At 39.1% G+C, this 11,400-nt stretch overlaps 1 long non-coding RNA gene across 1 annotated transcript in view; it reads right to left on the bottom strand.

Moving 5' to 3' along the window:
- Positions 1-833: 833 nt before the first annotated feature.
- The window catches only part of LOC120372496, a 35,527-nt gene continuing 24,960 nt past the window's right edge, over positions 834-11,400 (bottom strand). The window contains exons 2-3 of the long non-coding RNA XR_005585010.1: positions 2,196-2,283; positions 834-1,914 (exon numbers count right to left, since the gene is read on the bottom strand). This is a non-coding gene — a long non-coding RNA (uncharacterized LOC120372496). The remainder of the gene's footprint in view (positions 1,915-2,195; positions 2,284-11,400) is intronic.

The following is an 11,400-nucleotide window of genomic DNA, read 5'->3' as shown; positions in this document are numbered from 1 at the left end:
ATTAACACACCCAGCTCCCATTGACTTCCATTATGAACCTAGGTACTGTAACCAAACTCGCTTCAGCAATTTAAATGGAATTTTCATCCAGGACTCAGTTAGGTTATGATTTTTAGTGCTGACTGCTGCTTAAAAAGTATGATAATACCTAATTTATTACACTGGGTGGTTAAGTGTTTCAGTTTTGTACTAATCTATTTTAAATTATAACATTTATTTCTGTGGGCATGTAGGGTGCTGACTACTTCAAAATCCTGCCACTTATGCTGATCCCATCGGTCCCAATCCTGCAATGATTTATGCACTTGCTTAACTTTGTGCGCACATAGTCTTTGAAGGATCAGGTGTGTCTAAATCCATATTCAGTCACACAACTTTAAGCGCTCACATCTGCAAATTTTGGCCATGAGACAATCACTTAAAATCTATTCATGTAACCAGTAACCTTTCCCCTCTGAAATTAATCAGAGATCATAGTTTACTTCTTGTTCACTAGTAAGGCCAAGGAGTAAACAGATGAAATATTGTATTTTCAAAGGAAATATTATTGTCATCCTCCATGACAATAGAGATACGGCCCCCCATTCTAGTAAGACACTTAAGGATGTCTAACATTAACAAATGTTAGAGTCCATCCCTATTTGGTTTATAAATCACTTAATTTAAAACCCTACGTAGACACTCCTAAATCTGGTTTAAAATGTTATCATTTAGCTTTAGCTGGGTAACAATTGGGACTAAGCTAAATGAATGTAAGCCATATTTCAGTTGATTTAAGAGCATCCACATGACATCTTTAATTAAACTGGTGCAATTTTGTGAGTAGACTGGCCTTCCGTTTATCATCCTTGGTATCATAAGGGCTAGAAAATTAGCTTTGGCTATGCTTTAAATGCTGCTGAAACTGATGGAAATACCTAAGAAGCACAAAAACAATGTACCAATCTGAGTCAGTAATGTCAATAAACATGAGTTCCGAGTCAGTAGTGGGGACGAGGCTAGAAGGATCAGGCCCATATAATAAGCTGTTGGCACACTCTACTACAAGTGAAGTAGATAGAAACCTGCATCTGAATATTTCTTTCAAAAGCCATGTATGATTTTCTTAAATGCAAAACAAAAAAAATCCAAACCATAGTCCAAATCCACCTACATCAGTGGTGTTAGAGTCTGTTGAACCTAAACTTTTGCAGATTCATTTGGACAGACATATGGTCTGAAGGTGTCTGAAAATACATGAGGGAGAGAGGGCCATCTACTTTGCAGCATGGGAGATGCCAGTAGTCCAAACAATTTCCTGAAATAGTCCCACACATGCAGGAAGAAACACAAGATGTGAAGGATGTGGTTTAATTAGGCCACAAAAGTTTATTAACTTAGATCACCTGGGAATTATCCAGCAATAACTTGTATATCATCATTCCTTTGGCAAACTTGTCTACCTATTTGGGGAGAGCTGCCATCAGACCTCCACCCTCTAAATCTGTCTCAAGCCCATTGCTGAGACTCCAACTGCCCTCCTCTCATGCATGTGGACTGAGGGGGATGAGGAAAGGGGGTTCTCCTCAATGTACCTGATGTTAGGAGTCTCATTCCCTTTCCGCAGTTTCTTTAGGGGATGCTTTCCACCCAGGGCCGGCTCCAGACACCAGCGCAGGAAGCAGGTGCTCGGGGCGGCCAATGGGAAGGTGTGGCACATCCGGGTCTTCGGTGGCAAGTCCCTCAGTCCCCCTCGGAGGGAAGGACTTGCTGCCGAAGAATGAAGCGGCATGGTAGAGCTGCCATCGAAGTGCTGTTGATCGCGGCTTTTTTTTTTCCTTCTCCTTTTTTCTTTTTGGGGCGGCAAAAAAGCTGGAGCCGGCCCTGTTTCCACCTACATCCACTTCCAGTTCGGTTTACCGGGGAGCTGGAACCCTGTGGAATGAGTAACTGTATTGGACACATGCCTCTAGGAGGTGCCAGCAATCAGCTGCCGATATAGGAATCTGAGAGGGTTCAGTCTAGCAGGAGAAGGGCTTCACTTGCTGTGCAGGACACCAATGGCATGCCTGAGCCCCACCGGACAACTCCCAGCTCAGGTGATGCTGCCCCCTCCATCCCTCCCACCATCCTTCTAACCCAAAGGAGGGGGGGGGGAGAAACCCTTAAAAAAGAGCCACTACTCCTTTCTTACTATTTGACCAGACCAGACCTACCCCTCCACCTTTGAAGATGAGAAGATCACATTCTTGAATTGCGTACCACATTTTCAGTCTTCAACAAGTTGTTACTCAGTTTACATCCCTGAAAATAGTGTTTGTAATGGAAATGTTGACAGATCTTTAACTACAACATCCTGAATAGTGACACTATAATTACAGGTAAGAATCTATTGAAGTAAACACTGTGCTTAGGAAGTGTCAGCCAACAAGCTGCATTAGACTACGACTTTATTGGCAATCAAATCATCTGACAACAGGGATGATTGGCAGCAGGGATGATTGACAGCAAACTTGCCAGCCACTAAACAGGACACAAAGCAGATATTATTTAAGTAAATGAAAAATGTATGGACCATCCATGTTCTTTATTCCCTCTCGGCCCTCTAGAAAAGAACTGGTAACACAGCTGAGTAACAGAGAGACTCATTGAAGCACCTTTAATTAACCTTGAGTTTAAAAAAATCAATCCTAATTTGGAGAGGGAAAGTTTCTGATCCCCAGAGCATTTGAAACTGATGTTGAAGTCAAGGATGACCAAGCTGATGTAAACAATAACCAGAACAAATTTAAAACTTCAAAAAGGTTTGCATTCAGCTGGTTCTAAAGGAGTGTAGTTAACACTTTGCAAAAGCAAAAACAAACCATAATTTTTGTTATATAACATGGCATTCCCTGCTCTAGAGAATGTTGCAAGGAAACCTTTTCTTGCATAATTTCCCATGTAGCCAGGATCAGGAATTATGGAGAACTTGCAAGATTTCTAGACTATTTCCAGCCTTAAGAGGTTCAGGCTCTCTTATACCAGCTTCAATCCTCAACTGTTTTTTCCAACATTGTAAGTGGTGCACAAGTGGTGATAATTGTTATGAAAGCTCTAAGGACTCTCCTACTTGCAAATTAAAATGGGTGTTTTGCTGCTGTTCTCAGGTAGTGAGGAAAAAAAAATCTCACAATCCATTGGGGCATCTTGAGCCTCAACTATTAGAAAAACAATTGTAATAACCTGAAGCTATTGTCTTGTCCTCTTGACCTTAAAGGTTCACTGCCATTTCTCCGAGCACCAAAAATAACCTGAAACATTCCATCTTTCTATGACATGATGAATGAGCTTCGATTAAGAGCAGCTAAAAGAAGAAAAGGCACTAATGTGTTTTATACAGTCACTGATCAGTTCCTGACATGTAATATTTCATTTGCTTTAGGATATGAAGAGATGTTGTGTACCTAAAAACAACAGCTTGTGTGATAGTACATCTATCATTACACACATCATAAAAATAAGAAGGACATAAATTAGTTTCTCCCTGTTAAAGTCTAATTACCTGTAAAATCATTACTTGGCACTTTAACAAATTGACACAATCAAGTTAATGATCCTCAACATACTAAAATTTGCAATGTGTTTCTGCTCACTGCATGCCCAGACCACAGTAAATGTTTGCTGGCTTGGATGAAATCATATGAACGGGTCAGATCTTAATGTTTTTTCCTTCAAAATACTAGTAATAAATCACTGTTGTCAATCATTATGGGACACATATCTAATTCATTTCTATATCCTTGTTACACAAATATTGTAGCCAGTTATACTCATTTCATAAATATGCCAAATAATGGTGTAATATATCTTTTGTTCTACTGTAACTAAATGGCACTGTATATTGTAAACACTAAAGGCAGATACCCTATACATGGAATTATATGTTGACAATTGTACATACCAGTGTACTTGATATCAGTTGTGTCCACATACGTCTATAAACGATGCACGGAGTAGTGATATGCAGACAATAAATTGCAGAATCATGTGATAAGTGACATGTACCACAACCTTAGACTATCTATTTTTGCCAGATCTACTTAGGGTCACTTTCAATTCTGATACTGTTTTGCAGACCAACACAAGAACACCACAATATTGTAGATAACTTTCTTTAAAATGCTTGGATGGAAAAAAGTAACAAATCAACTATATCTATTTCCAAGGACAAAGACTATGACATGTAATTATCAGGCACTACCTCCAGTCTTATCTTTCTGGAAAAGGGCAGTTTTGTTAAACAAAAAAAAATGAAGTAAAGATTAGGATTCCCTGACAAAGAACATTAGAAATACACATTAAGCATAATTTCTTATACTTTGACTACTTGTGGGTATGGTGATATATCTTAGTAAGCACAAAACCCCCTAAGCTTGACTGCATTACATTTGGCTGCAGATGTCCACAATCTTTCATAAATAGATTACAGACTATTACAGTGCATAATGTGTGAAATGACAAATATAAAGTGCCAATAAAAGATACAGACAATCAGAACGTATTTTACTTACCACAAAATGAGACAGATGTTTGCTCTGGAAGCAGGAGGGGAATGGAAGCCAAGAAGAGATAATGTATAAACTGGCAAATACTAAACAATTTCTCTCTCATTTTTCTATTACCTGGTACCAGATAGAAAAAATTAGCCTGTACCAAGAAAAATGAGATAGGAAATGGATGTTTGCCGTATCACAGACTTTTTAGGTAAATACATCAATTTCACTGACAGAACAGCCGACATTTTTGTATTAACAACATTGTTACTACTAGCAAAATTGATATGGCACCACATATGAAAAGCTATGTCAAATAGCATTATGAAACTGATTTAAAGGAACACTAACAATGCAGAAGCTATAGTCAGATGTAACCTATATTAAAAAAGCTACACAACTTTCCGGATTTTACACATGCGCATGTGCGCGCACACACACACACACACTCTATTAGCTTGTAACAGATTTTTATATATATTAAAAAGACTCCAGACAAATTATGCACTAGTTGCATCTTCCTTGCTCCTTCAGAGCAGGATGCAACTCAGATATTGTTAAATCAAGGGGGGGAGGGGAGGAGGGTTGTACCTCTCTCTCTCTGAGAAAGAAAGCCCCAACATTTTGTTCAGACATTTTTCTGTTTATAAAGATTATACAGTCCAATAGGGAGCTGAAACAATGCCAAATGACTTAGATGGCCCACCACACAGAATAAATAATAAATCTCAAACACTGAAATAAATCCTCTCCACCAACAGCAATCGGCCAAAATATGTTGAACTGAAAACATAAGAATTTGTAAAAATCATGATCTGCTTATACAGACAATTCATTAATGAAAACTTATGTTTACATACTTGTGAGGAATCTATTAATTATGATGCAGTGGCAGTACCTATTCTAAACTAATTTCCCTTTGTAAGACCAAGGTCAACTCCACATCAAACTTTCTTAAAACTAAACTGATCTTCCAGAAATGTTGCATTTGCATCTCATTCCAGGTAGATTTTTTGGGGAAAGTTGGTGGGTTTTTTTTGTTTTTACCAAGTAACAGATGTTGTAAAATAATAGGTGAGATTCTGCGCTATGCCTCTAAGAGCTACCTTACAGAGCCACAGTCCAGAACTCACAGCCCACAGGGTGAGGGCTATTATGGTTTTAAGACACTTTTCTGCACTCCCAGTCTTGGCCTACTTGGGGGACTAGAGTAGCCCTCGATGTAATTTGGACAGCCCTGAGATTTAGACAGCAGGATCCACGTGTCTGACATATGTATTTAATTTGTTCCATCTCCTGCAAACAGGTTATTGCAAGACCTCACTCTGGAGGGGTCATCAGAAAAGCATACCTTGAATGCTTTCTTACTGATAGTCACAAGAGCTTGATCTGTTAAAAGGAACTTTAAGAACCATAATCTTTGTCTGAGTTAATGCTGTCTGGGAAAATCTGGGCACAGAAGGTAGGGGAAAAATCAACAAGGGTGACCAGATGTCTTGATTTTATAGGGACAGTCCCGATTTTTGGGTCTTTTTCTTATATAGGTTCCAATTACTTCTCTCCCCTTCCCCTGCATCCCCATCCCATTTTTCCACACTTGCTGTCTGGTCACCCTCCTGTAGTTGAAGTTGGGCAATTGAGACATACATGGAGAGGCTGGAACAGGCATAGCTTTAATCAGCTCCCTCTCCCCATTTTGCACTAGCTACTGTTGGCTGCATTGGTAGCTTGTAGAGTTCCTGGGGGAAGAGAGTTTGTGATTGCATTCTGATCCCACAATCTTACCAGCAGACTTTCCCCCAGGCATACTCTGCTTCTTGAGAAAAAAGTATCTCTTTGACATTTATTTCTGATTTTCTCAAGTCTTAGGTCCCTAGGATGTCTGCTACAACAATTTCATGACACAATGCACAATTTTGTAAGCATCTGACACAAAAATACAAAACGTGGTAGAGAATAGCAAATTGTTTCTTCTATTATAAAATTTGGCTAAAGCAATTCTAATTTCGCTAGTTATTGACAGTTAATCCAAGCCATAAAATAAAAGTCTGGATCATAGCCGGGTCCCAACAAACCCCGCATTCCATCCACCATCTCCACGATCTGTTTACATTTTCACTTCTCTCTCTTCTCAAATTCAACTAAAAAAAATCAACTATTTGGAAAACAGACTGCTTATTACATAATGAGATGCTTACCCCATTGATTGCAGAATAGTTGATAATAGTTCAAGTGACTCTTGTTGCTTAACAAAATGCATTTTTGAGAGCACTGAGTTACTTAGGGCCATGTGTGCAATACATGTGTGGCAGAAAAAAAGATGAATGTCAGAGTCTTCTAAACTAAAAGTCTGTTTTTTTAAATGGAAGTGTTTTAATATAAAAAAGGGAATCTGCCATTAGACGGAACACTTGTTCCATTATTTAAAATCAGGGACGGCAGGTTTCTGTAATTTTGGGTGGTGCCCAGAATGGGTCCAAGTCCTACCCCTGCTCTCCCACACCTGCCTGAAGCTCTGGGAGGGAGTTTGGGTGCTGGGTGCAGGCTCTGGTTTGGGGCAGGGGGGCAGGCTCTGGAAGGGAGTTTGGGTGTGGTCTCTGGGCTGGAGCAGAGAGTTACCTCGGGCGGCTCCCGAAGGAGACACAGACCCACCTCTGGCAGCAGCTCCTAGGTAGGGGGGCCAGAGGGGTCTCCGCATGCCACAGCCCACACGTACTGCCACCGCAGCTCTCATTGGAGGCAGTTGGCAGAGTCAGTGCTGGGTGGGGGGGAAGCATGCAGAGACATGCAGGGATGTGCTGGCTGCTTCCAGAAGCGGCGCGGGCAGGTGGGCAGGAAGCCGCCTTAACCCAGCTGCGTTGCCAGTGGTGGTGGGGGGGGCCCCAGGTCCTTTAAAAATTGTCCAGGGGCAGCAGGTGGGGCTGGGGGTGGGGAGTGTACTTTGGATGAGGCACACGGGGCGGCAGGCAGGGCTAGGGGAGAGACCCAGTCCCAAGCTGGGCTCCCGTGCTCTCATATTGGTAGAGCACGGGCACCAGGGGCCCATACAACTCGCTGCCCCTGCTTAAAATGATTTAGAAACACTTCTTGTGAATGTAAGAGTTATACTCCTCAGCCAATGCTCCTCTCAATCCTACCACTCTTCCTTTCGGTATCCTTTGCAGTATTTCCCCATCCTCAATTGTCACCTCATTCCATCCTTCTTCTTAATGACCACCTAGTGCAATCCCTCCAGTGAAAATACCCCCACAGTGACTCTCCATCTTCACATGCTATGACTTAAGACCGATCTTTGGATGATCAGATACTTGTTTAGGTTACTTATTGGTATAGATAGATAATTCTGGTTTTCCTCCGACTAGTTTGTCTTAAAAGGCCTACACTGCACTTGAATTATACTTTTAAAATCTTGCTAAATGCTTTAGATAACTAAAGTAACTTTATCCCATGAGTACTCCCTGCAGTAAAAAATTAGAAATACTGAAGTTACTCTATCATCTAAAAACAAAACTAGCAATTTTTCATATATGATATGATCCTTATTTATATATTGTGGTACTATACGTGCAATTAAAAAGTTTGTGGAACACCTAGATACTTAAAGAGTTGTAAATATGTCTAAAGTGATAAGAGCATGTTAGCATATATATTTCTTCAAGGGAATGTGTCTTTTTTTAAGACTATTAGTTTTTGTTACACCTCTATCCCAATATAATGCTGTCCTCAGGAGCCACAAAAAAAAAAATCTTACTGTGTTATAGGTGAAACTGCATTATATCGAACTTGCTTTGATCCGCCAGAGCGCGCAGCCCCCTGCCCCTCCCCAGAGCGCTGCTCTACCACGTTATATCTGAATTCATGTTATATCGGGTCATGTTATATTGGGGTAGAGGTGTACTAAAATGTTTCTACTCTTAACTTTGATTTGCATCACTAACTGCTGGAGGTTATTAAACAATGAAAACCTGAGTGGCTAAACATTTGTTTTAAAGGAAAGTTATTTATTAACAGTACCTTTTTACTGACACATTGAAAGGAAATGTGCAAATAATCAGCAGTTACCTTATACATGCACTCAGATATTAAAACTGTGGTTAGACAGATAAAAATGTTTGACTTAAGTAGGAGAGTATGGAGGAAGAAGTTACTTAAATAAAGTAAACATAAAATGCCATCCTGGAAAGGATATAAATATATGCAATATATTGGTAGCCATTAAAACTAGACATCTATCAGTCACTGTAGTTTAATCTACTATGTATTTGCAGTAAATTCCATTTGAAAAACATGTAGTAGAGGTAACTGTGTAATGGAACTCACAGTGTAACTTTCAGTTTCTAACTGTATAACATCCTTGAATCTCTCTCTCTTCCACTTCTAGGATTTCACCCACTCAGAAAGCTACCATTTAGCATCTCTTGACTGTCTCAACATTTCCAATGGAAATTGAGAGTCTGGGGGGAAGTGGTCCTCTGATGCCAAATGGACCTTATGTCTTTTGTATGGCATACCACCATGGAAAAACCACTAGCACCTACTGGAAGTCCTAGAAAGACTGGAAAAAGTGGGGTTGAACAGTAAGTGAGACCACTCAGTTTTCTATACCTTGCAGAAATGTCAACTGCCTGTAGTTCAGAGCAGCACCAGAAGAAAAAAAAATGACAACACCTGAACTGGATGAGGACATTCCATCTGTTATTTCAGATAATCCAGTATATCCTCCAGGGCTCCAAAAATGACACAAAGTGAAAGAAAGTCATCTTCCAAGCTTGCTGAAGGGTTGCATGAAAGAGTGAATTGAAACTTAAATCTGTTTGTTTTATCCCAGTAGAACACTTTGCTGCCATTACAATCACTGTACCTCTGACTAAAGAGTGTGGAAGACTGCCAGAACATTTATAGCTTTCTTTAAAAACAAAAACATGTTTTTGGGACATTTTTTGGAAAGGTTAATAAGAAAGGATGTGGTTGAAAATGCAGCCCAACTCTTTATACGTTTCCAATAGTCCTTTTGTAACCTTTTACCAAATTCCTGGAGTAGAAGAAACATTCATCCAGCTATCTTGAGTGTCTGACCATACAATTACGTGTTCATCCCAAAAAGAGGTGTATATTACAGAATACATTCATATACACCAGTGAATCACCACATAATATTCCTCACACTATCATAATCACGTTTATTTTCCTGCCCTTTCATATGGCATGTTCACAATGACAAACATGCCTGTGACTCATGGAATTATGCATGAAGCTAGGACCACCCCATTCAAAACTAAACCTTGGTTGGAGACCTGAAAAAATCTTATTTCAAGTCAGTGCCATGATACAGTCCAAGATGTTTCCTCTCTTTCAATTGTAGCTACCCACAGGCAATTTTTCTACTTCAGATACTTATAAAAAGGTCCCGTTAAAGTTAGTGGGAGCCCTGCCTATATACCTATAACTAATATATTGCTTCATTTGTTTCTTAAAAGAAAAAAAATCACTTAGAAAAAGTTGATCGCGTTTTCTGTGTTAAAGTTTGAGGAGGAAAACTAACTACTCCTACTTCTAGTTTAATTACCAATCAATATTTTAAGTAATAAAATGTTTTCTTAAGATTGCATCAAGAGTGACAGCAAAGTGTCCACCTGATCTTTGGAAGCAGTTTGTATATTTTACCTTTGGTAGATCTTGTAGTCCTTTGGCATAATACATCATGCATAGGGCTGCATTTTAGTTGTACATACAAATGTTAAAATAATATAAACACCCATTGTACAATTATACTAATGAGGGAGATAAATGGAACATGCCCTCTTCTACTTTTTGCTATTTTATTTATACCTCTGGAGAGCAAATGCTCTCATATTCCTAGTATTCCCCATCCAACTTTATGCATCATTATTGTATTTAAATTTAACAGGAAGTGTTCATTCAGTTGGCACTTATGCAATAAAAACAGTTTGGGTCTGCAATTGTAAATAGAGATTATGGTAGTTTAGTTTAAATTACAAAAAGTTTTGACTAAAAGAATCTGTTAAATGAAATGTCCATATATTTTACAAGACATGACCCATTACACATCATTAAACCTTTTTAGTAAGAGAAAAAATACAAATGAATGCAATGTGAGGATAATCCATTCCTCTGCCAAACTATTTTATTATATTACTATATTTTGTTAAAAGATAAAAATTAAAATCCATCAAGAAAATTACTTGATGCTACATTTCCTTCTGGGGTGAAATTTAAGGCCTTGGAGCTTTTTACATAACTTAAGTTAACCCTTTCTCCCCAACTCCTTTTTTTAAAAGCAAGAGACTCAATTGTTAATATATCACGCCTTATGTATACATGCTTTTATTTGAAACTGTACACAAATAAGGTCATGTATTGCCTTGAGTTATATCTGTGGAACACCTATTCATTTTTGCTAGGAATTATTCGTTAATGTGCAAGCACAGAATTCAGTTAATCATTTATGTAAATGTTTTAATACCTATCCACTTTTCTCCTATTTTTTTTAACCTCAAAATCTAGTGCATCTCTTATAGAACTGTTCAAGAATTTTGATAGTTTCTTTTGGGGGAAATGGTTGTTTCCATAAATATTTTTAACAAAAAACGGAAAAAAAAGTTTTAAAAAAATTCATCATTTTGTTTAGACATGAAAAATCCAGTTTTAAATTTCAAAGTGACTTAAGCTAGTGTGACAAAGTTCCTCCTCTACCTTGGTGGGTCCTGCGCTTATTGGCAGATTTGCTCACCTCAGTGATCTTCCCCACAGTCTGGGTCAACTCCTCCTGTGTCTGATCAGGAGTTGGGAGGTTTGGGGGGGAACCCGGGCCCGCCCTCTACTCCAGGTTCCAGCCCAGGGCCTTGTGGATTGCAGCTGTCTATAG

Source organism: Mauremys reevesii, linkage group 9 (assembly GCF_016161935.1).
Source record: "Mauremys reevesii isolate NIE-2019 linkage group 9, ASM1616193v1, whole genome shotgun sequence".
Lineage (NCBI taxonomy): Eukaryota > Metazoa > Chordata > Testudines > Geoemydidae > Mauremys > Mauremys reevesii.
The sequence above is the reverse complement of the archived record's forward strand: the minus strand, read 5'-3'. Positions and strand labels throughout refer to the sequence as shown.